This window comes from Mixophyes fleayi, chromosome 1, assembly GCF_038048845.1.
Source record: "Mixophyes fleayi isolate aMixFle1 chromosome 1, aMixFle1.hap1, whole genome shotgun sequence".
Taxonomy (NCBI): Eukaryota; Metazoa; Chordata; class Amphibia; order Anura; family Limnodynastidae; genus Mixophyes; species Mixophyes fleayi.
This window is the reverse complement of record NC_134402.1, coordinates 332,871,769-332,898,700: the sequence shown is the minus strand read 5'-3', so window position 1 is coordinate 332,898,700 and position 26,932 is coordinate 332,871,769. Positions and strand designations below refer to the sequence as shown.

Sequence of the window (26,932 nt, the reverse complement as noted above, 5' to 3'; positions counted from 1 at the left end):
TCCTCTGTACTGCGCTGCCAGCCTGGCTTGACCTGAGATCACCTAACTACGCTTCAGCCTGACCCTAATACCTTCCAACCTCTGGTCTGTACAGTCTCCTACCAGCACCACCTCACTGGTCGCTAGCCCGGAGGGCCGCGACCTGCGTACTCCTGCAGCGAATTCCAAACTTCCTTCCAGGGGTCCCTGGTGAAAACCAGGAGTACATTTAGACACAGCGCCTCCAGGTTAGCAGTGTCAATACCAGTAAGTGGCCTCAGCGTTGAACCGTGACACAACCTATGTAGAGACTGACAGAGTGGATCTGCAGTTGAAGAGTGATTTGAAAGGAAAATCAATCTAGCTGTTGCAAAAAAATTGTAGGGGTGAGAGTCTGATTTGGGGAAGACCAGTAAGGATGGTTTAGCAATAGTCAATGTGAGAGATGATAAGTTCATGAAGTAAAGCTTTGCAGTGTCCTCAGTGAGATATGTGTGTATTCTAGAAATGGTTTTTCAATATATGTACCAGGATTTAGATATAGATTGGATGTGGGGAACAAAGTATAGTTCTGAAGCAAGGATCACACCTAGGCAGTGAGCATATGTGCTAGGATTTATTGCCATATTGTCAACAGAAATATATACACAGTATATGTACATTGTTCAAAGTGGACATTTGTGGTGGCGATATAGAAATCTAGAAGCGGGGGTATGCAAAAAGTAAGTGAATGGAATTTGATAGTTTTACAGTCAATGTAGGAAGAGAGGTAGCGATCGTCATACCACCATATACTAGCCCACTTCGACCACTGTGTGCAGAGGTGGGCTGGGCCAGGGGACAGGAGGGCATCGACCCCCCCCGGGCCGCTCAGAATCACCGATGTTAGGGCCGGATTCAAAATCGCCGATTTTTACCGGCGACCGCATCTCATGACACGAGATGCGGCCGCATCATCGCACAGGCGGCCACATCCCATGATGTGTGATGCGGCCGCCTCTGCGCCCCCCCGGGCTGAAATTGCCAGCCCGCGTCTGACTATGTATGTGTGTGTGTGTGTGTGTGTGTGTGTGTGTATATATATATATACACACACACACACACACTGATCAGCCACGACATTAAAACCACCTTCCTAATATTGTGTAGGTCCGCCTCGTGCTGCCAAAACAGCTCTGACCCTTCGGGGCATGGACTCCATAAGTCCTGTGAAGGTGTCCTGTGCTATCTTAAACCGAGATGTTAGCAGAAGATCCTTTAAGTTGCGAGGTGGAGCCTCCATGGCTCAGTCTTGTTTTTTCTAGCATATTCCACAAATGTTCAATTGGATTAAGATCTTAGGAATTTGGAGTCAACACCTTGAACTCTTCGTCATGTTCCTCAAATCATTCCTGAAAAATGTTTGCAGTCTGGCAGGATGCATTTTCCTGCTGCAAGAGTCCACTGCTAACAGGGAATACCATTGCCATGAAGGCGTGTACTTAGCCTGCAACAATGTTTAGGTAGGTAGCACATGTCAAAATAACATCCACAAGAATGCCAGGACCCAAGGATTCCCAGCAGAACATTGTCCAGAGCATCACACTGCCTCCGCTTGCCTTTTTCCCTTAGTGCATCCTGGTGCCAACTCTTCTCCAGGTAAACTATGCACGTGTACCCAGCCATCCACATGATGTAAAAGAAAATGTTCATCAGCCCAGACCACCTTATTTCATCGCTCAACGGCCCAGTTCTGGCGGTCACATGCCCATTGTAGGCGCTTTCAGCCTAAAATGGGCATGTGACCACTAGCCCCATATGCAGCAAGCTGCGACGCACTGTATGTTCTGACACCTTTCTAACATCGCCAGCATTATCCTTTTCATCAATTTGTGCTACAGTAACTCTTCTGTGTGATTGGACCAGACGGCTAGCCTTCACTACCCTCATGCATCAATGAGCTTTGGGCGCCCATGACCTGTTATTTTAGAAATGCCCTGACCGAGTCGTCTAGCCATCACAATTTGGCCCTTATCAAAGTCGCTCAGATCCTTAAACTTGACTATTTTTCCTGCTTCCAATACATCAACTTCAAAAACTGACTGCTCATTTGCTGTTTAATTTATCCCACCCCTTGACAAGTGCCATTGTAATGAGATAATCAATGTTATTCACGTCACTTGTCAGTAGTTTTAATGTTGTGTCTGATATATAATATGTTTTATCTAAGTAGCTTAAAGGGGTGTCCCTTTCAGAACAATTGCTCATAGGACTTTTTAAGTTTTGTTCCATAGTATACATTTTTACAAGCCTGTCTGGTAGTAGACTAGTCACTTCAAACAGAGTAGTGTGAAATGAAATGAAGACTAGGAGAACCCATATGTGTCATTCACTCTAGATTAAAGATTCAACTAGTTTGAATGTAACTGTGAATTGACCAAGCATCTAGGAAGGAATTCACCACTTCTCCACATATAACAATGGGTTGGCCATTTGGTAGCAAGAACACTTTGCTTTGCTACATTGGTGTCTGGAGTCATGAGTAGAAGATAAATTCTCCAGCGGAGAACTAGCTCACTCCAATAGGTTCCTTAGCTAAAGCCTGACCCTCAGCAATAACGGGGCCTCCGCCATCGCTACTGTGCAACTAGGCCTCAAGAAGAAGAGACCGAGACAGGCCAAGATGGACATCAGCATCTGCCTGGCCTCAAGTAAGTATTTGAGTGGAGGGTGACGTCTTCCTACAACATCCTGATCAGTATGTTTATCGAGCTCACTGACACCAATAGACGTCTCAGTGACCAGGACCCTACTCATTGTATATGTAAATGTATTTTATGGAGGTCACTTTGATGCGCTCTGTATGGTATATCAGTCACTTTGATATATTAACATTTATTTTATGCTCTCTGTATTGTAAGGCGGTTACCAGGATGCTATCTCTATTGTACGGTGGTCACTGGGATGCTCTCTGTATTGTATAGCAGTCACTAGGATGCAAGCCGTATTGTATATCGGTCTCTGGGATGCTTTCTCTATTTGTATATGGGTAACTGGAATGCATTCTGTATTGTATATCAGTCAATGAAATGCTTCATGTATTGTATATAGGTTCCTAAAATGCCTGCCTTGCATAGAATTCCCTAAAATACCTGCCGCTGTTGTGACTCTGCCTACCATTGCGTGTTGCATTGGCCTTGTCTACCACCGATGTGGCTAGTGATAATGGTTTACTAATCATGTCTAATTTTGTATTGGCTTCATCTACCATTTATTTGGTCCCGCCTACATGAGGCCACTTTCAGATTTTTTTCCAGGTCCACTTTAAGTTCCCAATCCATCCCTGAGTGCACTCAAAGATGAACTGGATGTTGCTGCATTCACTAGCGTGTAGTCCAGTTCTGGGCTTGCGCAAAGAGATTTTGCAGAGAATGCGGAATGTGTCAGCATTTACTTTCCTTAATGAATCAGGCCCCCTCTCTTCTTTCACCAGCAGTCCATTCAGCAGCATGGTGGCACATTGGTTAGCATTTCTGCCTCACAGCGGTCATGGGTATGATTCCAACAAGGGCACTATTTGTGTGGCGCATGTATGTTCTTCCTGTGGGTTTCCTCGAGGTGCTCTAATTTCCTACCTTACTCCAAGGACATACTGGTGGGTTCATTGGTTCTGACAAAATGAATCATATTATTTGTGTGTGTTCATGTGCTAAGGAATATAGATTGTTAGCTCCACTGGGGCAGGGACTGATGTGAATCATTAAACATTATCTGTAAAGTGCTGTATGATATGTATGTGCTATATAAATAACTTAATAATAATAATCATAATACAAGAAAATATGATTGAACTAAGAACCCAGTTGGACACATTGGTTTCTCATTTAAAAACCCTCTGAGGTAACACTTAAATCCCTTCATCTGATTTGTCTTTGTCAACATGGTGAAACCATTACTACATTTGCTTTTACATTTCCGCGATCAAATGCAATTTAACACGGAGTGCAAAATAATACAGTCATCAAATTGTAGTCTATTGTTGTAATTTAGCTAAATCCCAAACAACTATATTATACTGCCTGGACATCTACTCTGTGGCAGATTTCTGTGTCATCTGCAAAAATGCAAACCTTTCCCTCTAGACCATCTGTCAGTTGTGCTGCTGTAACTTCATGGTTTGTAGGAACATTATGTATGCACCAAATTAGAACAAACTATGATAAATATAATTTCCTCATACTTTTTACTATTAGCACGTAAAAATATGTTCATTATTTCCAATATTAATGCAAACTGAAGGAACACATATAGCAAAGAAACTCAATTTACAAAAAATAGATGCATATTTCAGAGGGTGAGGTTAATATACACAGCTCACTATATCAATGCATGAAAATGTGTTTTTTATTTGGTGCTTTGAAAAACAGTACATGAGCAGCACCCAGTGGTTAGTCAGTGAATTGCAAGCCTACAAGTATACATACTATATATACATATACACACACACAAATATAATATAATATATATATATATATATATATATATATATATATATATATATATATATATATAATGTGTGTATGTGTGTATATACATATTAATATGTTTTGTGTGTGTGTGTGTGTGTGTGTATGTATATATATATATATATACATATATATATATATATCATACTTACCTACTTTCTTCAGCTCCCTTCCGGGAGCCAGCCAGTGGAGGGGGGCGTGAAGGGGCGGGGTGGCCGAAATCGCGTCATTTCGGCCCCGCCCCCTGTGACGTCATGACGCAAATTGCGTCATTTGACAGCGGGGGCGGGGCCAAACGCCGCGATTCACCGGGAATCGCGGCGTTTGGGATCTAATTCTGCCCACTTCACTAGGAAGTGGGGCACTTCCTAGTGAAGTGGGCAGAATTCGGGAGATTGCCACACTCGCCCGGGAGTCCGGGAGACTCTCACAAAATGCGGGAGTCTCCCGGACATTCCGGGAGAGTTGGCAAGTATGATATATATATATATATATATATTAATTGATCAGGTCATTGTTGATACCTGTAAGAAGAGAAAGTTCCTAACTAGACATCAGTACAAACAGAAAATAGATTCTGTCTACAACGTCACGGCAGGATTTGCATTTATCTGCCATACAGTGTCATTTAGAACATTTGTTCACAGCTCAACCAGATGTTGGCTATAAATAGTCCAAGTGATTAACAAAACTTGTAATTCAATGATAAAGCAGTAAAATAGGGCTTGAGGGGAAGCCAGTAACTTAAATTATAATAAGGAACTGATAAAGGGAAGAGGAGCTGCTCTCACAGAAGCATCTGTTCCTGATTTGGAGGGACATACTCCCCCTCCCCTAAAAAAAGCCATGTGCCTCAGACAACTGCGTCAGAGGTTGCATCATTAGAGGCATACCACTGCATTGTAGTGGTTGGGGGCATGGGGGTCTGTTGTAGTAGGCAGAAAACACAGGATTTCTACAGGGAGGTTAAAGATGCTTTATTTTAGAACAAAGCAAAAAAAGTCCTGAATTCCCTAAAGAATTCCACTCCATACTGAGTGGACAGTAACTGGTTTCACATTATGACAAGAGGACTAAAGAGGGTCTCCTGATACAGTGTGACTAGTCCAGCCTGGCATAGCTCTGGTGTAGCACATTTACAGGGGAACCCATACTTTAGCAGTAGCCAGCCCAGTCAGTTATTTTAGAAGTTTCATTTTTATTATTTAGTCAATCTGTTTTTAAACACTATGGGGCATATTCAATTGTTGGCGTTATAGCCAAAAATCTTGCGGCGCGCGCACTATTACCATCATTACGGTAATAGTGCGCGTAAATACCGTTATTACGGTAGTTTTCTCGCTGGATTTCAGCTCGCAGCTCCCTGAGCCGCGAGCTGAAATCCAGCTTACTATTATCGTAATAACGGTAATAGTTTTAACGCCGCGGGGAAACTAAATAATTGAATATGCCCCTAAAGCTGTTGCAGTAAGCATCATCAAGGTGATGGTGATGACTGCCTTACCTTTACTTCACATATGTATACCTTCCAACTGTCCTGATTTCAGCAGGACAATCCCAATTTTATGGCTCTGTCCCGCCCGGGGACATGTTAGTTCAACGGGTGGGAATGGAGGTGTCTAATGGGCATCCCTCTGGGGGCATGGCGACTCCGTCCTGCTGTGACCAAGCCCCCATTGTGATGTGACCACGGGGACAGACATGTGACCACAGGGACAGACATGTGACCACAGGGACAGACATGTATGCAAACACTGAGAGCCTATATTTATGAGGCCGCATTTTTATGCTCTATTTTGAGAAGCTTGCATCTTAAGATATGTGTAACTCTAAAACAAAAACACTTATATATGTGTACAAATGCAGTATACACATATACAAAATCTGTGTAAACCTACATTTGTGTTGCAATATTAAGGCCTACACTAAATTACCTCCTTTTTATTTGATGCCCGAGACAGCTACCTCCAGTTTCCTCATTATAGACGCACCACTGACTTCAACATAGTCTTGCTGGAAAACAAGCTGGGATTATTTACTAATAGTTAAGAAAGTGTTAGTGACCAATAAAATGTTACAGGCCTAAAATGTAAACTAGATGTTCTGGGCAGCTTGACTAGACTAGGCTGATCATGACACTGTCTGACATCATAAATAGTTTCACTCAGGCTGGGTATACAAGTTCTGTGCTTGGCACAGATCAGTCAGTTATCAACTGTGAGCCACTGTATACTGTACGTATCACTGATTATTTTAGAGACTTTTGCTGCTAGACTTGACATCATTGTCTAAGGTAAGGCTATATTATATTTGAAAAAAATAGTATTGACGAGCAAAGTAAATGTTTTACAAAATGTATGAAAATAATGTTAGAGAGAATAAGAGGGAAAGCTTCAAAATCCTTACACTAATCCATTTAATTAAATGTTATGAAGTTTTCCTTTATGATTGGATGGCACGGTGTGCTTGTTTGTAACAAGCTGGCTGCACTGGGACACAATCAATTTTATAATGTGCTAGAAAAAGTCTGTAACAGCGGACACAGACAGACACCGTACCAAAGTAGAAGCAACAAAATATCCCATCAAAAATAAGAATGCCAGAAGGTAGTTAAACCTCTGATCTGCGGATCACATGATTTAAGTGCGGGGGGGATTGAGCCACAACATTTTAAACCACATTTGCGGAAATCCTTCTAAACTATTGTTTTTGAGGTGTACAGATTGATTCAAATAAACATCTCTATTTTCTGATTGGTTTATACATTATAAAAGCTTCCACTTTGCAATGGATTATATGGCTTTGTGGTAGCGGTGTAACTAGAAATATCTGGGTTCCATAGCAAAATAGTCTGCTCCATCCTCCTTTTTGTACTTTAAAAGACATGGATATGTGTGTGCTTGACGAAGAACAAATGCATCACTGTAGAGATGGGCAAAATGTTCCAAGAAATAGTCACCTCGATCTGCATTTGGCAGTTACATTTTGCGCATTTTCCTGGTGGAATTTGGCTTAAGTGTTCTCAGTCCTACCCCAACCATAAGTCGCAGCAGATGACCATCATCGTCCCAGCTCCATTCATAGACTAGGAGTTCTGCAACAAAAGCACAGCTCAAAAATTGTTCTTTGCCCGTCTCTGGAATGATCTGTTTCACCACAAAACTCATTCAGCAAGAGATTTTGCTAATCCCTAATCATAAGTATTCTATTTTGGCCCTCTGTAATGTCAGGTGATATCAGAAACAGATCTTAGAAGTTTGCAGAGAACGTTGGAGCCCCCAGATTACTTGCCAAGTTCTTCCTCAAATAGTTCAGTGCAGAAATTGAAACCATAAAGCAACAAGCGTCATATATGAGCTGCTAATAATTCACAAATTACCCTTAATGTTATTAACCACTGGTAGCTTTAACTTTAATGACCACATCAATTTTAACATTTTTGTGATTTGTCATTTTTACATACCTGCAAACCCAATATAGAAAATTCTCTGGTGTCCCAAAATACTATCACCAATATGCTATACAAACAAAGGAAGTCACAACCTAAAGACATAATGAGAACTTCTCCATTTATAGTATACTGCATTCTATGAAAATGTGGGGCCTCTGTGCTATTGCTAGTGGGCTTCTCAGTACAAATACTCCACTTGAAACAATTTTCAATAACTGTGCAATCTAAATATCATACTTTATTAAAGCAAGATCCCAACCTCTGGAGCGTCCCTGAACATAACTTAGGCTTTATTTATGGCATCACCATTAGCCTTTGTTTTTTGCATTACGGTAGTCATGACAGCAGTGGTTTGTTACAACTCTGGCAATACGATTCATTCTTTCTTCCCTCTTTCTTCTCTTTTGTTTTCTTAATTTTGATTATTGTTGTTCAAGTTTTATTGCTATCATGTGATAAAATAAATAGAGGATATGGTATGTAGTTCCATAAGAATGAGTTTCCACTTCTAACTTGTGATGTCATGGATTCCACATGACATCATGTAAACAATATTCATCATCATTTATTTATATAACGCCACTAATTCTGCAGCGCTGTACAGAGAACACGCTCACATCAGTCCCTGCCCCATAGGAGCTTACAGTCTAAGTTCCCTAACATACACACAGACAGACTAGGGTCAATTTGATAACAGCCAATTAACCTACTAGTATGTTTTTGGAGTGTGGGAGGAAACCCACGCAAACACAGGGAGAACATACAAACTCCACACAGATAAGGCCATGGTCGGGAATCGAACTTATGACCCCAGTGCTGTGGGGTAGAAATGCTAACAATTAAGACCGGCTCTTACTGACACTTAGACAGAGGAAACAAACCCTCTCAATTGTATTTAAGCACTTTAAAATATAGATAACCGTTTCAGGATTATGCATGTATACAATGTTTTTCCCATTTCCGTGATTTTAAAGCACAGAAGACACCAAGTTACTCTAAGCTGCTATACACATATGGTTTTACAATGCCGTGTGTCCTTTTCACCGATGTAGCTAATTTACATAATTTGATTTCAAACAGGAGAAAATGTGTGATGTCAAATTTTATGTATTTGCTGACTTAAAGCATGTAATATTGTGACCTCATAGAGCATTCAGAATAAACAGGAAAAAAAACATTACAGGATTACGTAGCAGTATAACTTGCGTTTAAATACTAGACATTTCATCCTCATCATGTTATCCAAATCATAGCGATCATTCCTGACGTCTTTTCTGTTTCATCCACCCTTTTCCTGACATCTCCCCTTATGATAAGTTCATAGAACAGTCTACCACAACAATAATATTACAAGGAGCTTAATTTTTCAATATGAACTTTATTACTCTTTTTAATGTCCTCTTTACTGTGATACATAATGAATAACTTCAGGCCATTAACAACATTATGGTGCAGGTCAGTTTGTTCCACAGAATGTTTCATATTTTAGCAAATGGTAATAGTATATTATATAGTAACAATGGAGATATCAATCACAGGTTTAACTATTAACTAAAACTTTCTAACCTTAATGATCCTACAGTCATGGCCAAAAGTTTTGAGAATGACACAAATATTATTTTTCACAAAGTCCAGTTTTTATGATGGCAATTTGCATATAATCCAGAATGTCATGAAGAGTGATCAGATGAATTTGAATTCATTTCAAAGTCACTCTTTGCCATTACAATAAACTTTATTCCAAAAACAACATTTCCACAGCATTTCAGCCCTACCACAAAAGGACCAGCTTACATCAGGTCAGAGATTCTCTTGTTAACACAAGTCAGAGTGTTGATGAGGACAAGGCTGGAGATCACTCTGTCATGATGCTGATTGAGTTAGACTAACAGACTGGAAGCTTTAAAAGGAAGGTGGTGCTTGAAATCATTATTCTTCCTCTGTTAACCATAGTTACCTGCAAGGAAACACATGCAGTCATCATTGCTTTGCACAAAAAGGGCTTCACAGGCAAGGATATTGCTGCTAGTAAGATTGCACCTAAATCAAACACTTGTCGGATCATCAAGAACTTCAAGGAGAGAGGTGCAGTAGTTGTGAAGAAGGCTTCAGGACCCCAAGAACGTCCAACAAGCTCCAGGACCATCTCCTAAAGCTGATTCAGCTGTGGGATTGCGCAAAACTTGCTCAGGAATGGCAGCAGGCAGGTGTGAGTGTATCTGCACGCACAGTGAGCCAGATGCACTCTGCCTCAATGTGCATGCAGTGAGGCATTTTTTCTGATGAATCCCCTTTCAGATTGTTTGGGGCATCTGGAAAAACGTTTGTCCGGAGAAGGAAAGGTGAGCGCTACCATCAGCCCTGTGTCATGCCAACAGTAAAGAATCCTGAGACCATTCATGTGTGGGGTTGCTTCTCAGCCAAGGGTGTGGGCTCACTCACAATTGTGCCTAAGAACACAGCCATGAATAAAGAATGGTACCAAAACATCCTTCAAGAGCAAATTCTCCCAACCATCCAAGAACAGTTTGGTGACGAACAATGCCTTTTCCAGCATGATGGAGCACTTTGCCATAGGGCAAAACTGATAAGTAAATGGCTCGGAGATCAAAACATCAAAATTCTGGGTCCATGACCAGGAAACTTCCCAGACCTTAATCCCATTGAGAACTTGTGGTCAATCCTCAAGAGGCGGGTGGACAAACAAAAACCCACAAATTCTGACAAACTTCAAGCATTGATTAGGCAAGAATGGTTGGCCATCAGTCAGTATGTGGCCCAGAAGTTGATTGACAGCATGCCAGGGCGAATTGCAGAGGTCTTCAAAAACAAGGCTCAACACTGCAAATATTGACTCTTTGCATAAACTTAATGTAACTGTCAATAAAATCCTTTGACACTTATGAAATGCTTGTAATTTTACTTCAGTACACCATAGCAACATCTGACAAAAAGGTCTAAAAACACTGAAGCGGCAAACTTTGTGAAAACCAATACTTGTGTCATTCTCAAAACTTTTGGCCGTGACTGTAGAGATAGAAATCAAATATTTCCATAAAAAAGGGTAAAATATCAATTCAATAACTTCTAGCATTACATTGGTAATTACCTTGATATTTACTATCCAGTATATGCGAAAAGTATCGATGGCAAAAATCTCTTTAACTTTGCTTTTATACTCTTGTATTCTGTGGTCAATGCTATGATGTTAAATGATTTTGGGAGAAGCAAATTAGAAGTGCCTGGAATCCTTTATTAGCTTAAAAAGTACACAGCAGGAGCAAAAGCAGGATTTGTGGACAGGGGTTTCCACACCACGCCTCCAGAGGACGTGACCAGTATGCATGGGGACGTGGCTGTAATTTTAAACAGTGCTTAGCTGCTCTCCAACTCTTCCTATCCCCATCATATACACGAGCAATGCTGCGTGCACTACTGTTAGTTACACGCAGCTCTCCCTTTTCGAGCAGAGCTGTGTGAAGCGGGCCATACCACTCAACTGTCCCTACAGTCAGGACAAAGTCCTAACTGGGTGTGTCAGAACAGTTGGCAGACTGTCTTGCTCTCTCCTACCTGTTCTTGCTGCTTTCAATACTTGTTGCTGGTGCTCATGTCCTAAGCTCAGGTGCTGCTTGTCTGGATCCTGGAATGTTGGGTCCGTTTGGAAAAAAGACAGGAATATGATATAGAAGTCCCAGCAATGTGTGAACACAGTAGGCCTCCCTCCCCCAAAGCAGCCCAATATTAAATCAAAAGCACCCACGTTTACTAATTAAGTTTCCCAGCAACCGTCCGGGACAGGAAATTAATGTCATTCACCTTAAATAAAAAGATAAATTCCCCCCCAAACAACCCCAACATTAAATTAATAGTATTTACATTTAATAAATAAACTTATTTCCTCTCAAACATTAAATAATTAGCATTCACTTTTAAGAAATAGCTATCTTTCTCCCCAAATTCATCCACACATTCAATTAATAGCACCCAAACCACCCCAGCATTAAATAATTAGTCACATCACCCCATCCTTAATAGGTTCCGCCTTAACCCCACTATTAAATTAATTATGCCCAACCTTCACCCCACCAATACATTAAAAGCTCCCGCTCTCAACCTAATGTGAAATTAATATTTCACACCCCACCCACATCACACAAAATACCACCCCTTTCCTACATCCCTTTTCCCCTTCCCCCACATGTATATTAAAGCCCCTCCAAGCCTATATTTACTAAGGAACTATTGCACTTATACGTTAAAACTCCCACTTACATCATACTTACCAACTAGAAAGTTGGTTTCCGGGAGCCTGCCGGGGGAGGTGGTTGTGTTAGGGGGCGGGGCTACAAAATGCCGCGCTTGGGACCTAATTCTGCCCACTTCACTAGAAAGTGGGCACTTCCTAGTGAAGTGGGCAGATCTGGGAGATTGCCACACTCTCCCGGGAGTCTGTGAGACTCTCGCAAAATGCGGGAGTCTCACGGACATTCCGGGAGAGTTGGCAAGTATGACTTACATTAAAAACACATGAGAACACCACACACATACACACACACACACACACTTACCCTCTTCATCTAGCGCTGTGTCTTGTGACCCCCTGCTGCACACATGAGACATGCAGGCAGTGGGAGAGAGAGGGGCGGGGACACTCAGAAGTGGCCTTGAGCAGTACAGACAGAAACGATCTGCACACAAGCTGCAACGTGGCTGGTCCTGGGGGCAGGTTCCAGCCACCTCAAGCATACAGTGCCCCAGGCTGGGGTGTGGGGAGGGGGGTCCAGGCACTTGGAAACTCTCCCTGGGTTTGCCTATGTACAGGTTTTGCAGTACTAAAGACCAGTAGATGATACTGATCCCAACATACTTCCAGTGCTTATTTATTACATATGCTAAGTTCACGGTCTTTTTATATTCTGTGCTTATTTCTCTCCCTCTATAATATACACCCCTTAATAGATTACACTGCCTGATTATGCATACCATAGGTCACGTCCCCCAAATAAAGCAGTGCTGTCTAAATTCTAACGACCTGGTGGCCAGTATAATTTTGACTACATGATGAAGAGCTGCAAAGCATCATCATGGATGTGTCAAAATCACTACAGCAAAAAGGATATACTGGGCACACAGGAAATAGTTATTTTACCGTAAAAGTGAATACTTAGCATGAGTAAAAAGTATACACATAATGCAGCATCTGTCACACTATTCAAAGGATAGAAAAATCAGACTCTGCTGTCCAGTATGTACAGTCCTTCCCTATACCCACCATAAACAGTTACATCGCCAGCACAGCAGCCATCGTGTCAGCACAGCCCTATGCAATACCAAGCCTCATATATCTCTTTAGTTCCAAAAAAATTCTATGCCCTGTAACCACTTTACCTGCGTTGTGGAACACCCCTTCACTCTCTATATGCCGTAACCACAGAGGGATGATGCCAGCCAATACAGATAAGGTCTGTGATTTAAGTCAAGGAAATTGCAGGTTTCCTATCAAAGACTTCACGGGTGGTTTCATGAAAACAGACTTTTCACGCATAGAGGAGCTGCTGCAGGTTCTCAATGAAAACAAGCAGTTTCCAGTAAGCCCCCTCTGCTTATGAATGGTACTGCAGCGAGCACTTATTCAGAAATGATACCACTGCTCTGCTTGCTGTAATAAATCTGAGGGAGACAGACTGGACAGCTATGGATTAGGGTTGATGAGGTGCCATCTGTAAATGCACCCCTTTCTTGTAGTTATTGTATAAAAGTATTTTGAATATAGATAATTGAAGCCAATGTAAAAAGTGTCTTTGCTGAAATGCTAAACCTGTGTACCTTTTAATATGTTAAAATTGTGTGCTAAATATTCTCTCACTGACATTTACATATTGTATAAAAAATTCCTTCCTCAGATTTGAACTCATAAGAACAGATGGATGGTGAGAGCTCACTTGCTGCTACCACGATCCTCAGCAATGTAGATGAAGAGAGCCCATCTGAGGTTCAGCCACCGGATAGGACGCAAGACACAAAAAATGCAGAGGAACCTCTCAGGATACACTCGCTCTCTGTTGAACAGTACAAAAAGTTGTATTGTTACACAGTTGAGCCTATGCTAAAAAGCAAGACTGGAGCAATGAAACCATATAGCAAGGAACTAGGAAAGGCAGTGAAGCAGAAACTTTGGGAAGCCCTGTGGTGCCCTGAAATGACAGAAACCATCACTGTAGAAGGAAACTATGGGCTTGTTCAAAAGTACCACTCTCCATGTGGTAATTCACTAGCTCCGGAAATTGCAATTGATGTCAGCGACGAGCCTGATCCCAATGACAGAGGTACAAAGTATAAGAAATGCCACAGGGTAAAACAGTCAAAACAAAGGAATAATAAACATCCAATGTGATGGATTGTTCATTTCAAATTCCAATTTGGCTAAATAAATTTGTGTTCTTCATCAATCTACATGTCTGCTCTGTGATAACTAAACTATTATATGGTGTGTTTTGTGACAGTACACCAAGTATAAAGACATTTCTATAGTAATAACAAAAAAATAAAAAGGATTTTGCTTAGCCTAAATAGCAAGTCCACAGCCTTATCCAACCAATAATGTCAAGAATATAAAAAAAAAAAAAATAGAAGTCCATACATGCAAAGAATACAGACCGAGGTTGTGGAAGAGATGAAACATTTAAAGGTAAGCAGTTCACAAAGTATACAGCAAAAACTGGAATATATATATATATATTGTTAGTCAGCAGATTTTAAATGTAAGTAGTGTACCAGAGTGACTACCTACAGAACCACAAGGGAAAATACAAACAGTAGTAGTAGTGGTAGACATAATAAACTAAAATTCTAATTAAATTCTAATTGTTCATATTCATGCAAAAGTGCAAATTACACTATATATTATCATCAAGCGGATGAATGTGTTTTAACTGTAAATGGTGTTGGTTATTCTAATGGGCAAGTCCCCTCCCCCCGTTAAGTATCATCCCTTATCACAATGATAAGGGATGATTTAAAGTGGCCATTTATTAAAAAATAATGCCGTGACAGTGCTTTCAATACTTTCCGTAACTAATAACTCCGGGTTCTGACCCCGAGATAAGGAAGGATCCCTCTTCTGTGATGCTCTCTGCATAGGGTAGAACAACCAACGCCATCTTTAGACATACTTACCTACTTTCTTCAGCTCCCTTCCGGGAGCCAGCCAGTGGAGGGGGGCGTGAAGGGGCGGGGTGGCCGAAATCGCGTCATTTCGGCCCCGCCCCCTGTGACGTCATGACGCAAATTGCGTCATTTGACAGCGGGGGCGGGGCCAAACGCCGCGATTCACCGGGAATCGCGGCGTTTGGGATCTAATTCTGCCCACTTCACTAGGAAGTGGGGCACTTCCTAGTGAAGTGGGCAGAATTCGGGAGATTGCCACACTCGCCCGGGAGTCCGGGAGACTCTCACAAAATGCGGGAGTCTCCCGGACATTCCGGGAGAGTTGGCAAGTATGTCTTTAGATGGTGTTAGCTATCGGGGTCCATCTCGGAAACGCTAGGCTTTTTGTAGTTTGTTAAATTGGTGCAGACCGCAGTCCACTTTGAAAATTATGGGGACTGCAGTTTAATGCGATACTTATATCTATGATATCTCCTGTGTTTGGCTTTTGTTAGATAGGTGTGTTACTTTTGAAATGCCTATACCATGTAGAAAAAGCAGTTTCATGCATGGATTATGCTTAATAGGCCCCCATAAATCAAACTTACAGAAGACACGCAAGTATGATCCAAGCCTCCTCATACTCGTAGAAATCTGAATTCTATTAATCTTCAACAGTTTTCCACCTCTCTCCAACACCTTCTCTCCCCTATCTCTACATTCTCATCCCCTGAGATGGCAGTACCTCATTTTCACCTAACCTTAGCAACGGCCCTTGATCAAGTGGCTCCAGCGACACTTCATACTACACGTCGACTTCGATGTCAACCGTGGCACACCAAAGCAACACGAAATCTTCAAAAACTGTCCCGTAAAGCAGAACGTCACTGGCGTAAATCTCGAAGCTCTAATGACTTCTTCACATATACTTCTGTCTACCACTCCTATCGAAATGCTCTGGACACTGCAAAACAAACATACTTTCAATCTCTTATCTATGCTCAGGCTTCTAACCCCAAACGCCTTTTCAATACATTTAATCATCTTCTCAATCCTCCCACCCCGAACCCTCCATCTACTATCAGTGCTCAGGATCTTGCTACCTACTTCAAGGACAAGATTGATAAGATCAGACTAGAAATGGTATCCTCTTCCTCAACAAGCCATCAGCTCATTTCCTTCCCACTACCCTCTGACACCCTCTCTTCATTTGACCCCACAAATGAAGAGGAAATTTCTACGCTCTTCTTATCTTCCTACTCTACCTCCTGTCCTCTTGATCCTATTCCCTCGCAAATTGGTAGATCCCTGTCTTCTGTGCTCATTTCACCTCTAACTCAAATCTGTAATCTCTCACTCTCTACTGGCATCTTTCCATCACTATACAAGCATGCAGTGATTACTCCTATTCTAAAAAAACAAAACTCCGACCCAAACTCTCTCTCAAATTACCGTCCCATCTCTCAGCTCCCTTGCCCCTCCAAGCTTCTAGAGAGACTTGCCTACACTCGCCTCACACGCTTTCTTTCCGCAAACAACCTGTTGGATCCTCTTCAGTCAGGCTTTCGTTCTCAACACTCCACAGAGACTGCGCTGACCAAGGTTGTTAATGATCTGATCACTGCTAAGACTGAACGCCATTACTCTCTCCTAATTCTCCTTGATCTCTCGGCTGCATTTGACACAGTTGACCACTCTCTTCTCATACAAACGCTGCAATCCCTAGGTCTTCAAGACACAGTTCTATCCTGGTTCTCATCTTACCTCTCTAATCGCTCTTTCACTGTTAATTTCTCTGGAGCCACATCTGCTCCGCTTCCCCTATCAGTTGGAGTACCACAAGGCTCGGTGCTAGGTCCTCTGCTGTTCTCTATCTATACCGCTTCTCTTGGAAATCTAATAAGTTCCTTTGGCTTTCAGTATCATCTCTATGCGGATGATACCCAAATCTATCTATCCTCTCCTGATATCTCGACATCTGTGTTGTCCCGTGTAACTGACTGTCTTTCTGCCATTTCATCTTGGATGTCCTCTCGTCAACTCAAACTTAATCTTTCTAAAACAGAGTTAATAATATTCCCACCCGCCAACAAGAGCATACCTGACATTTCTATCTCTGTTGATAACATGACCATAAATCCCACCCCACAAGCTCGCTGCCTAGGTGTAATCCTTGATTCACGCCTATCCTTTGTTCCCCACATTGACTCTATATCTAAATCATGTTACATACATCTAAAGAACATTTCCAGAATCCGCACATATCTCACACAAGACACTGCTAAAACCTTAATTCATGCACTAATCATCTCCCGCATTGACTATTGCAATTCCCTCCTTACTGGTCTTCCCAAAAACAGACTCAAACCCCTAAAATCTATTTTGCATGCTTCGGCAAGACTGATTTTTCTTGCAAATAGCTATTCCTCTGTTGAATCACTCTGTATGTCTCTACACTGGCTGCCTGTCTTCTACCGAATCCAATATAAAATACTTTTACTAACCTACAAGGCCATCAACAAGGCTGCACCAACATACATCTCCTCTCTTGTCTCAAAATATCTCCCAACTCGGCAACTCCGTTCTGCAAAAGATCTGCGTCTCTCATCCACCCTCATTACATCCTCCCATTCCCGGTTACAGGACTTTTTTCGGGCTGCACCCACTCTATGGAACTCTCTCCCTCGCACAATAAGACTCTCCTCTGTTCTACAAACTTTCAAGCGTTCTCTGAAAACCTACCTATTCAGACAAGCGTATAATATTCCTCAACCACCATCTTAACCCCACTACCTTTAGCCTGTTACACAATTTCACACAAGACAACTACCCCCGGACCAACATTATTGTGTGACAGGATCATTTAGCTTATGAGTCACCCTACCTTTGCAGTCTGGCTGGGCCAAGATGCAAAATGTATACTTAACCTCATGTGTCAATCTCCCATTGTCCCATAGATTGTAAGCTTGCGAGCAGGGCCTTCTCACCTCTTTGTCTGTTTTACCCAGTTTGTTTATTAGTTTATTACGTTTGTCCCCAATTGTAAAGCGCTACGGAATATGTTGGCGCTATATAAATAACTGATGATGATGATGATGATGATGACACGCAAGTATGATTAGCTTTTGTCAGAATCACAAGGTGGAGTTGGTGATAGCTGCCAGCAGTTGGCGCTACTGAGTACTGAGGCGCGGAGTCTAACACGCCCATGGTTTTCACCAGGGACCCCCGCAAGGAGGTATGGACTTCGCTGCAAGGGACGTGCATGTCGCGGCCCTCAGTATCAGTTAACTGGCGAGGTAACAATTGAGGCAGCGGTGATGGCCCACCAGGATGCAGGATTGAAGAATAGTCAACAAGCCAGGTCAGAACCAGAGATACGGATATAGCCAAATCAGAAGCAGGAGAATGGTCAGGAAGTCGGGTCAATACCAAATAATCACTGTAAGCCAAAATCAGGAACCAAAGGAGAAGTCAGGAACAAGCCAGGGTCAGAATCCAATAAGCAATATCACAGAAACAAACGCTGGAGCAAGGCTGAAGACCAAATACTCCGGCAAGCAAATGGCCTCAGTGAGTTCCTTAAATAGAGGAGAGAGATCCCTGATAGGTGCATCAATCAGCGGGAAAACCACAACCAATCGCCGGCTAGTAGCAGGGCGATGGACCATGGTGTCTTGCGCTTGCGTAATGATGCAAACAGGAACAGCATCATGTTGCTATGCAACGGTTGCCAAGCTCAGCGTACGCATGCGAATAGAACGGCAAAAGCGTACCTAAGCAGCGGGATGCCGATTCTGCAGGGAGGCAGGCGCCAGTCTATAGGCAGAAGTAGGACAGCGCCTGACAGCTTTTTATTGTGTGTCGACATTCCAGTGTTTGACGCTGTTCATGGAAAAATAGTCTGCGCCTGCTTTTGGAGATCCAGATGTAAATGTACCTGGTGGAAAGGGTGAAAATGTCATTACTACCACCTCTTCATTATTTTATTAACCTAAAAATGCTGTTCAGTTTAGACTCTTTAGTCTTAAATTTATCATGAGACTGTCTTTATTGTCACTTTTGTGTTCTTGTACCAAGTGTACCTAGAAATGCACTTTTAGTTATGATGTAATAAACACATATATGCTTCTGAAAAAGTGCAAAAGATGTCCTAAAAGTATAGGCCAACAGCTGCTTACCACTGTATCTGAAAATGTGTACAATGCAAATCCTGTAAAAACCAAATACCTGTCAGATCCACTCACCATAGACTCACAGAAGGAAACCTGAATCATACATCACACGTGTAACCCCTCCAATGTTACACACACATAGCATCCTCCACAAGAAAGTCCCAAACACAAATAAAAATAACAGAAACAAATATAGAATTAATGAAGTCAGAAAAACAAATGCGCTCACTCAGGAGCACACTGATAGGGTGCTACAGCGTAATGATTACCATGCGCATCCAATAAACCTATAGAACCAGGAGCGATCTTCACCGATAGCAGCCCCTATTTCCCATAGAGCGCTGTGTGCTCACCAGTACTCACTAGGTGTTGTGTGCAGTAGTGTATGTTTATACATGGATGACTGCAGACACATATAAGATTTTAACCCCACTAAATACAAATAAATATAATAACCTAAGCTTACTGGGAGTAGAAAAAAATGGAAGCAGGCGGCTACCACAATCATGAGAGTCACAAGCCAGCGGAGAAGGATAAATGGTAATAAGCAGAGGTCAGTGCGGGTGGCAGACAGGATAAACAGTAACAAGCTGAGGCCGGTACAAGCAGCAGACAGTGTAAACAGTAAGAAGCTGAGATCAGTACAGACAGCAGGCAGGGTAATACTATATAACGATACAGGAATACAGAGGATAACTGCAGATACTAAGAAAACTGCAGCAGGTAATAAGAATACAGAGAATGGCTGCAGATACCAGGAATAAGCGTTTCTCTGCAGATACTAGGAATACAGGGGATGGCTGCGGAAACCAATAATGCAGCATAACAGATGGAATAACCAGGAATAAGCGTTTCTCTGCAGATACTAGGAATACAGGGGATGGCTGCGGAAACCAATAATGCAGCATAACAGATGGAATAACCAGGAACCTGCTGAAGTAGATGAATTGACCAGGATCACACTGGAACAGAATACTAGGAACACATTGGAACAGATGAAATAACCAGGAACACAATGGAACAAAGCCAGAAGTCAACTCAACAGGGAAAGAGACTTCACAAACTGGCCCCATCTTGCAGCAAGAGTTGCATTACATAGGGCAAGCTGGGGGTGTGGAGGCTAGAGCCAATGAGAGAACAGGGGAGCCTTTATACAGACCTGCATATGCCTGGCCAGAAGTAACCTTTCCTCCTCTATGGACATTTATGCTAAGTTAGTAATTTATATGCTTGTTTGAAAATATTCTTCAGGATCACCTTGTGATTTTCTACCTTCACTTTATTTGTATTGTTTTATTAATGTAGGTTTGAGATGTTTACTGCTCAGAGTGGTTACTGATCCACTGCTCATAAATATTGGTTTGCTTCTACCAAGTATTAAAACAAGGAGGTATGGGTGTATACTTTTACTTATTTCATAACTACCATAGTAGCAAGGGGGAGGGGGGCAAATGCTACGGGGCCTGGTGGCTGGGGAGAGGGGTCACTCCTATCAAAGCCCTATTTTTAAATGTGTTTACTCCACTTCATTGAGCATGACACAGACCCCTTACAAAATACTGAGGCCCACAAATGTCTAGTGCCCCTAATTGTAGCACAATCAAAATAACATACACCTTTTTTTTTTACTGCAAAACAGTCAGTCTCTAGCGGTTCAATAGAAATTTCACCAAATGTTGGCCAATGTAAACACTCATTAAATGAAATTGCAATATTTAAAATTATTACTAACATTTATTAATATAGTACCAAAATAGTATGCAGCATTATATAGAAGGGAAGGAACTCAGTAATAAGACAAGACTGGGTAGTAACAAACACACAAATAGCAAAAAGGTCCCTGCTTACAAGCTTACAATGTATAGGAAAATAGGAGTTTGATACATGAGGTTATGTGACACATAAAAAGTGCTAAGTGGGGTAAGATATTCCAGCCACACAGCAATATTGGACATCAGAAGGTGTGTATAAAAAGAATGGACGTTTTGAGTGCACTGTGTAGAGGGGTGGCAGGGGCAAACGCAGGATTTGTAGAGGGGGGTTTCCACGCCACGCCGCCAGTGGGTGTGACCGACTCTTCCCATCCCCATAATATACATGGGCAATGCTGCATGTACTACTGTTAGGTGCACGCAGCTCTCCCTTTTCAAGCAGAGCTGGGTGAAGAGGGAGCAGGGTCCAGCCACCTCAATTATACAGTGCCTCAGGCATGGAGGGGGTTTCCAGGCACTAGGAAACCCTTCCCCTCGGTTTGCCTATGGGTGGTAAGCAGATAGATCTACCTAGTGAGTTTAATAAGGTGGCTCGGGAATTTGATTAGTAACAATGACAGCAGGAATTGCATGAATTAAATTTTTTGATGTGTCTTGTATAAGATATGGTGCAAATCGTGAAAGATCTAGAGAGGGAGGATAAATGTAGGAGCTGTCAGCCTACAGACGATACCGGATTTCAAAGGAGTTTGTTAGTTTACCAGAAGAAGATATACAGATATGGATGAGTCTTGTAGTATTCCAACTGATAGGAGATGCAGAGAGAAGGTGGATCCAGAGAGATGAACACTGAAGGAGCAGTTTGATCGGTTGTATGAGAACCAGGATAGGGCAATTGTCCTAGACATAGGAAATGCAGCAAGTGAGATCAACATGTGGTGTAGTAATCCAATAAATTATTTACTGTGTTATGTTTATTTTAAATAGAAAAATATGTGTGAGAAATTAACAATACAAAGGAATACCTAGGGAAGCTTTGATCACTAGATAACAGATATCACCAAGGAAATTTGTCCCTGAAATTTACTCTAAAAAGTTGGTTGACGTTTGTCAAGAGGGGTGCAGTCTGGGAACGTCCCAGAAACAGAAGGAGACTAGACCTTGCAGGACTCTTTATCCAAACATAATATTGGGGGTTCCTTATTATTGCTTGTTTTTATAATTCTATGACATTGTGCCATCAAGTCTGATATTGTGCCAGATATTTTAGAAACTTATTATCTTTAGGTACTGTGAATTATTGTTGGGGTTGGTAATTCATTTATGTGTTGAAGGCTATTTTTTTTCGAATTGGAGGATTCTTTACTTTTGCTGTTATTTGCTTTGTGTTCTTCATTGTTTTACGGATAATATGTTAGTTGCATTTTTTCTTTTGTAACTCAAAGTTTTATTATTTTTTGAGCAAGGAGAAGGGATACAAAATAAAGAGGTGATAGGGGAAGCAGGGCCTGATTAAGGGTTCTGGCCGCCCTAGGCTAATACGGCCACAGCGCCCCCCCCCCCCCCCTCCTCCGAATATATAGGTGTATAGGAACACTCCTGAATATGAATGTTCAGGTGTATTCTCCAGCATTCAAATTTAGACAGATTGTGCCATTGTCTCTTACCTGTTCTTGCTCTTCTCTCTTGCAACTTTGTTATCCTCTCGCTGGCTTCTGGAAAGTTGGCGTCCTGTTTTGAAAATGCAAAAATGTATTATAATGCAAACCCTGAATGATTAGGCCCTTTAGTTAAAACAAAACACTCCATTATGGCCAGCTAAAAGTACCCCATTGGACAGGCATATATAAGCAATATCTGAATATTTGTTGTCAATCAAATACAAACCTCTACCAGCCCCATCTCACTAATATTTAGTATTCTAGTGACCACCCATGTGACCACCACACAATCATGAGATTCTGCCCCCCAAAGCTGCTCTATTTTTTAAATACCCCCTGCAGCCATTTTCCTTAACCACAACCCCCCCCCCCCCCACAGCCATTTTCCTTAACCCCAGATATGCAGGGTAGTTCCCCCCCTCCCTATTATAGATATGCAGGGTAGTCCCCCCCCCCCTTCCTATAGATATGCAGGGCAGTTCCCCCTCCCTATAGATATGCAGGGCAGTTCTCCCCCTCCCTATAGATATGCAGGGCAGTTCCCCCCCTCCTTATAGATATGCAGGGCAGTTCCCCCCCTCCCTATAGATATGCAGGGCAGTTCCCCCCCTCCCTATAGATATGCAGGGCAGTTCCCCCCCTTCCTATAGATATGCAGGGCAGTTCCCCCCCCTCCCTATAGATATGCAGGGTCAGTTCCCCCCTTCACTTACCTGTAGTTGTGCCAGCGTCGCTCCTCTCCTCAGATCAGCAGATAGGAAGTGAAGACGTCCTGCTTCCTGTCTGCTGCACAGCAACAGGCAGCCTGGCGATTGGCTGTGTGTTGCTAACCACTGACCACCAATGCTTTTAATCGGCGACCCCCCCTCCCCCACCCCGAAAAAAAAAATGAATGAAGAAAAAAATAAAAAAATAAAAAAAAATACCCACAGCGCCGCGCCCCCCGGGACCCAGCGCCCCAGGCTGCAGCCTGGTCAGCCTAGTGGTTGATCAGGCCCTAAGGGGAAGGGAGATGGTACAATAACAAAACTTTGACAAAATACTGATAAACAATTAATACAACTGTTATTGAACTATGTCAAATTTATCCTTATAAATAACTTCAGAAGTAAATCAAACTGTGTGATCGTCCCTTATGAAAGAAAAAAGTACACTTAGGGAATGCTTAAAATTCTTCATTTGGATTAAGATTCACTCTAGAATCCCCGATTTTATGTAATTTTTCTATGTAATGTGTAATCATTGTTGTCAGATTCTCCGTCTGAGCTACAATGCCTCTTGATATCTGGAGAACATAGGAACACATCTACAAAGGAAATAATGACCTATATGCAGAGGAATCTATTGGGGGATAATTCTAGGTAATAAAGATTGAACTATTAACCCCATCTAGGAAATTTTTGAACAGTCCTGCCAGATGTGGTGAAAGGGACTACGTAGCCACAATTTCTCCTACATTGTTGGTTATTAGACCCTTAAATATTAAGTAATTTTGTAGGGACCAAATATCAGCAACATAGACATTTGTAGGAATTTTCCTTTACAGTATTGCAAATTGATCTCGGTCTGGCCACTTTTAAAATGTCAGACTACTCTTCCATACCAATTTCCTCTTCTAAATCTTTTCTTATTTCCACTTTAACATACAGTCTCTTTAGAAGTTGATGATACATATAAGGTTCCTTACATAGCTGATATACTACTTTTTGAAGTATTACCATAAAAGCAAAAATTTTGTAGCTTGTTATATTACAAAAAATTTTAATGGGGCAGTAAAAAGTGACAAATCTGAAGATAATATAAGCATTCACTGTGAGATTACCTCTAGAATGGAGAACATCAAAAGTGAATTTAATCCAGATGAGAAATTGAGATTAAGGACCACAAGGAGAAAGAACTGGGAGTACTTACTGGGGGGAAATCTGGGTTTCCGAGAATTGGAGTCTTAACAGATGGATGTCATCATCATCATCATCATCATCATCATTTATTTATATAGCTCCAGCAGATTCCGTAGCGCTTTACAATTGGGAACAAACAGTAATAAAACAATACTGGGTAATACATACATACAGAGAGGTAAGAGGGCCCTGCTCACAAGCTTACAATTCACACTTCAATGCAGAAATCACAGCTAAGGAGCCCAGAATATGGTGAAACAAACAATGTTTATTGCTGGAAGGTACAAACGGATGGTGTAGGAATGAGGCTTGCAGGGAGAAGCAGAAAGCAAATACCAGGAACACAGCTGATGCAGATAAACAGGTAATATGAAGAAATCCCAGAGAACGGGTGAACCAGGAACACAGCAGGGAACAACAGGTAACAGCACAGCAACATGGAAAAGCAACAACAATAACCAGCAAGATATGCAAGGAGTGGCAAGTATAAATAGGGAACACTCAGGTGCAGGATATAATTGATGCAGCAAGGTAACTCCTAAAAGACAGAGAAGCAGGCACAATAGCAGCACCTCTGGTGGATCAGAGGTACTGTCAATAACACATTCAGTGAAACACAATAATAAAGTCTAATCCAATCCCAGAGGCAGGAAGGAGCTCCTGAGATGAAGCAGCATCCTGACACAATGCAGCAGAGGAAGCGAGGCAAATCCTGACATCAATCTATGGGACAATGGTTTGATACACAAGGGTAAGTGCTACATAATATTGAATATTTGTCCAGCTAAAATACAAAGGTTGTAAAGCATTTGGTGGGCTGTATGCTCAGTCACACAACTATGTTGTTCAGACGGTTATTGCCTTATGTTAGCTGTGTAGAGGGTGGTAATAGATTAACCTAGAGAGATTAAGAGGGTGGTAGAAGAATATTATAAGCTTGTCTGAAGAGGTGGGATTTTAGAGAACGCTTGAAGGTTTGAAGACTAGAGGAAAGTCTTGTGGTGCGAGGGAGTGAATTCCATAAAGTGGGTGCAGCCCGAAAAAAAAGTCCCGTAACCGTGAATGGGAGGAAGTGTAGAGAGTGGAAGAGAGATGCAGATCTTGTGGAAAACAGGTGTCGAGTTGTAAGATATTTTGAGACAAGTGAGGAAATGTATGTTGTGGAATTTTGTTGATGGCCTTGTATGTTAGAAGAATTTTATATTGGATTTGCTGAAAAACAGGCAACCAATGTAGAGACTGACAGAGTGACTCAGCAGATGTTAAATGATTTGCAAGGAAAATCAGTCTGGCTGCTGCGTGCAAAATAGATTGTAGGGGCTTGAATCCGATTTTGGGAAAACCAGTAAGGAGGGAATTACAATAGTCGATGTGGGAGATGATGAGTGCATGAATTAAAGTTTATGCAGTGTCTTGTGTGAGTTATGTATGCTTTTTAGATGTATGCAGCATGATGTAAATATAGAGTTGATGTGGGGAACAAAGGATAGTTGCGAGACAAGTATTACACCTAGGCAGCGAGCTTGCGGGGTGGGATTTATAGTCATGTTATCAACAGAAATAGAAATGTCAGGCAGGAAGCTTCTGTTTTTGGGTGAGAATATTACTAATTATGTTTTTGAAAGCTTGAGCTTGAGTTGGCTATAGGACATCCAAGATGAAATGGTAGAAAGACAGTCAGTAACGCAAGACAACACAGATGGTGAGAGATCAGGAGAGGATAGATAAATTTGTGTATCATCCAAATAGAGATGATACTGAAACCCAAAGGAGCTTATTAGTTTTCCAAGAGAAGTGGTGCAGATAGAGAATAGCAGAGGACCTAGGACTGAGCCTTGTGGTACTCCAACTGATAAAGAAAGCGGAGTGGTGGTTGTTCCTGAGAAATTAACACTGAAAGAGCGATAAGATAGGTAGGATGAGAACAAGGACAGGACAGTGTCTTGAAGACCTAGGGATTGTAGCGTCTGTATGAGGAGAGAGTGGTCAACAGTGTCGAATGCAGCAGAGAGATCCAGGAGAATTAGAAGAGAGTAATCACCTTTAGTTTTAGTTGTGATCAGATCATTGACAGCTCTGGTCAGCGCAGTCTCTGTGGAGTGTTGAGAGCAAAAGCCTGAATAAAGAGGATCCAATAGGTTGTTTGCAGACAGGAAACATGTGATGCGAGTGTAGGCAATTCTCTCTTGAAGTCTGGGGGGGTATGGTAGCTGAGAGATGAGGTGGTAATTTGAGAGAGAGTTTGGGTCAGAATTTTGCTTTTTTAGAATAGGAGTAATCACTGCGTGTTTGAATAGCGATGGAAAGATACCAGTAGAGAGAGATAGATTACAGATTTTAGTAAGAGGTGGAATGAGCACACGACACAAAGACCTACTAATTTTGTGAGGGTATGGGAT

At 41.8% G+C, this 26,932-nt stretch overlaps 1 long non-coding RNA gene across 1 annotated transcript; it reads left to right on the top strand.

Annotated features, from left to right (window-relative positions):
- The first annotated feature begins 6,681 nt into the window (after positions 1-6,681).
- LOC142108602 (uncharacterized) lies at positions 6,682-14,389 on the top strand. Its single transcript, XR_012680178.1, has 2 exons — positions 6,682-6,777; positions 13,842-14,389. It is a non-coding gene; the product is annotated as an uncharacterized LOC142108602 (long non-coding RNA).
- The last annotated feature ends 12,543 nt before the right edge of the window (positions 14,390-26,932 follow it).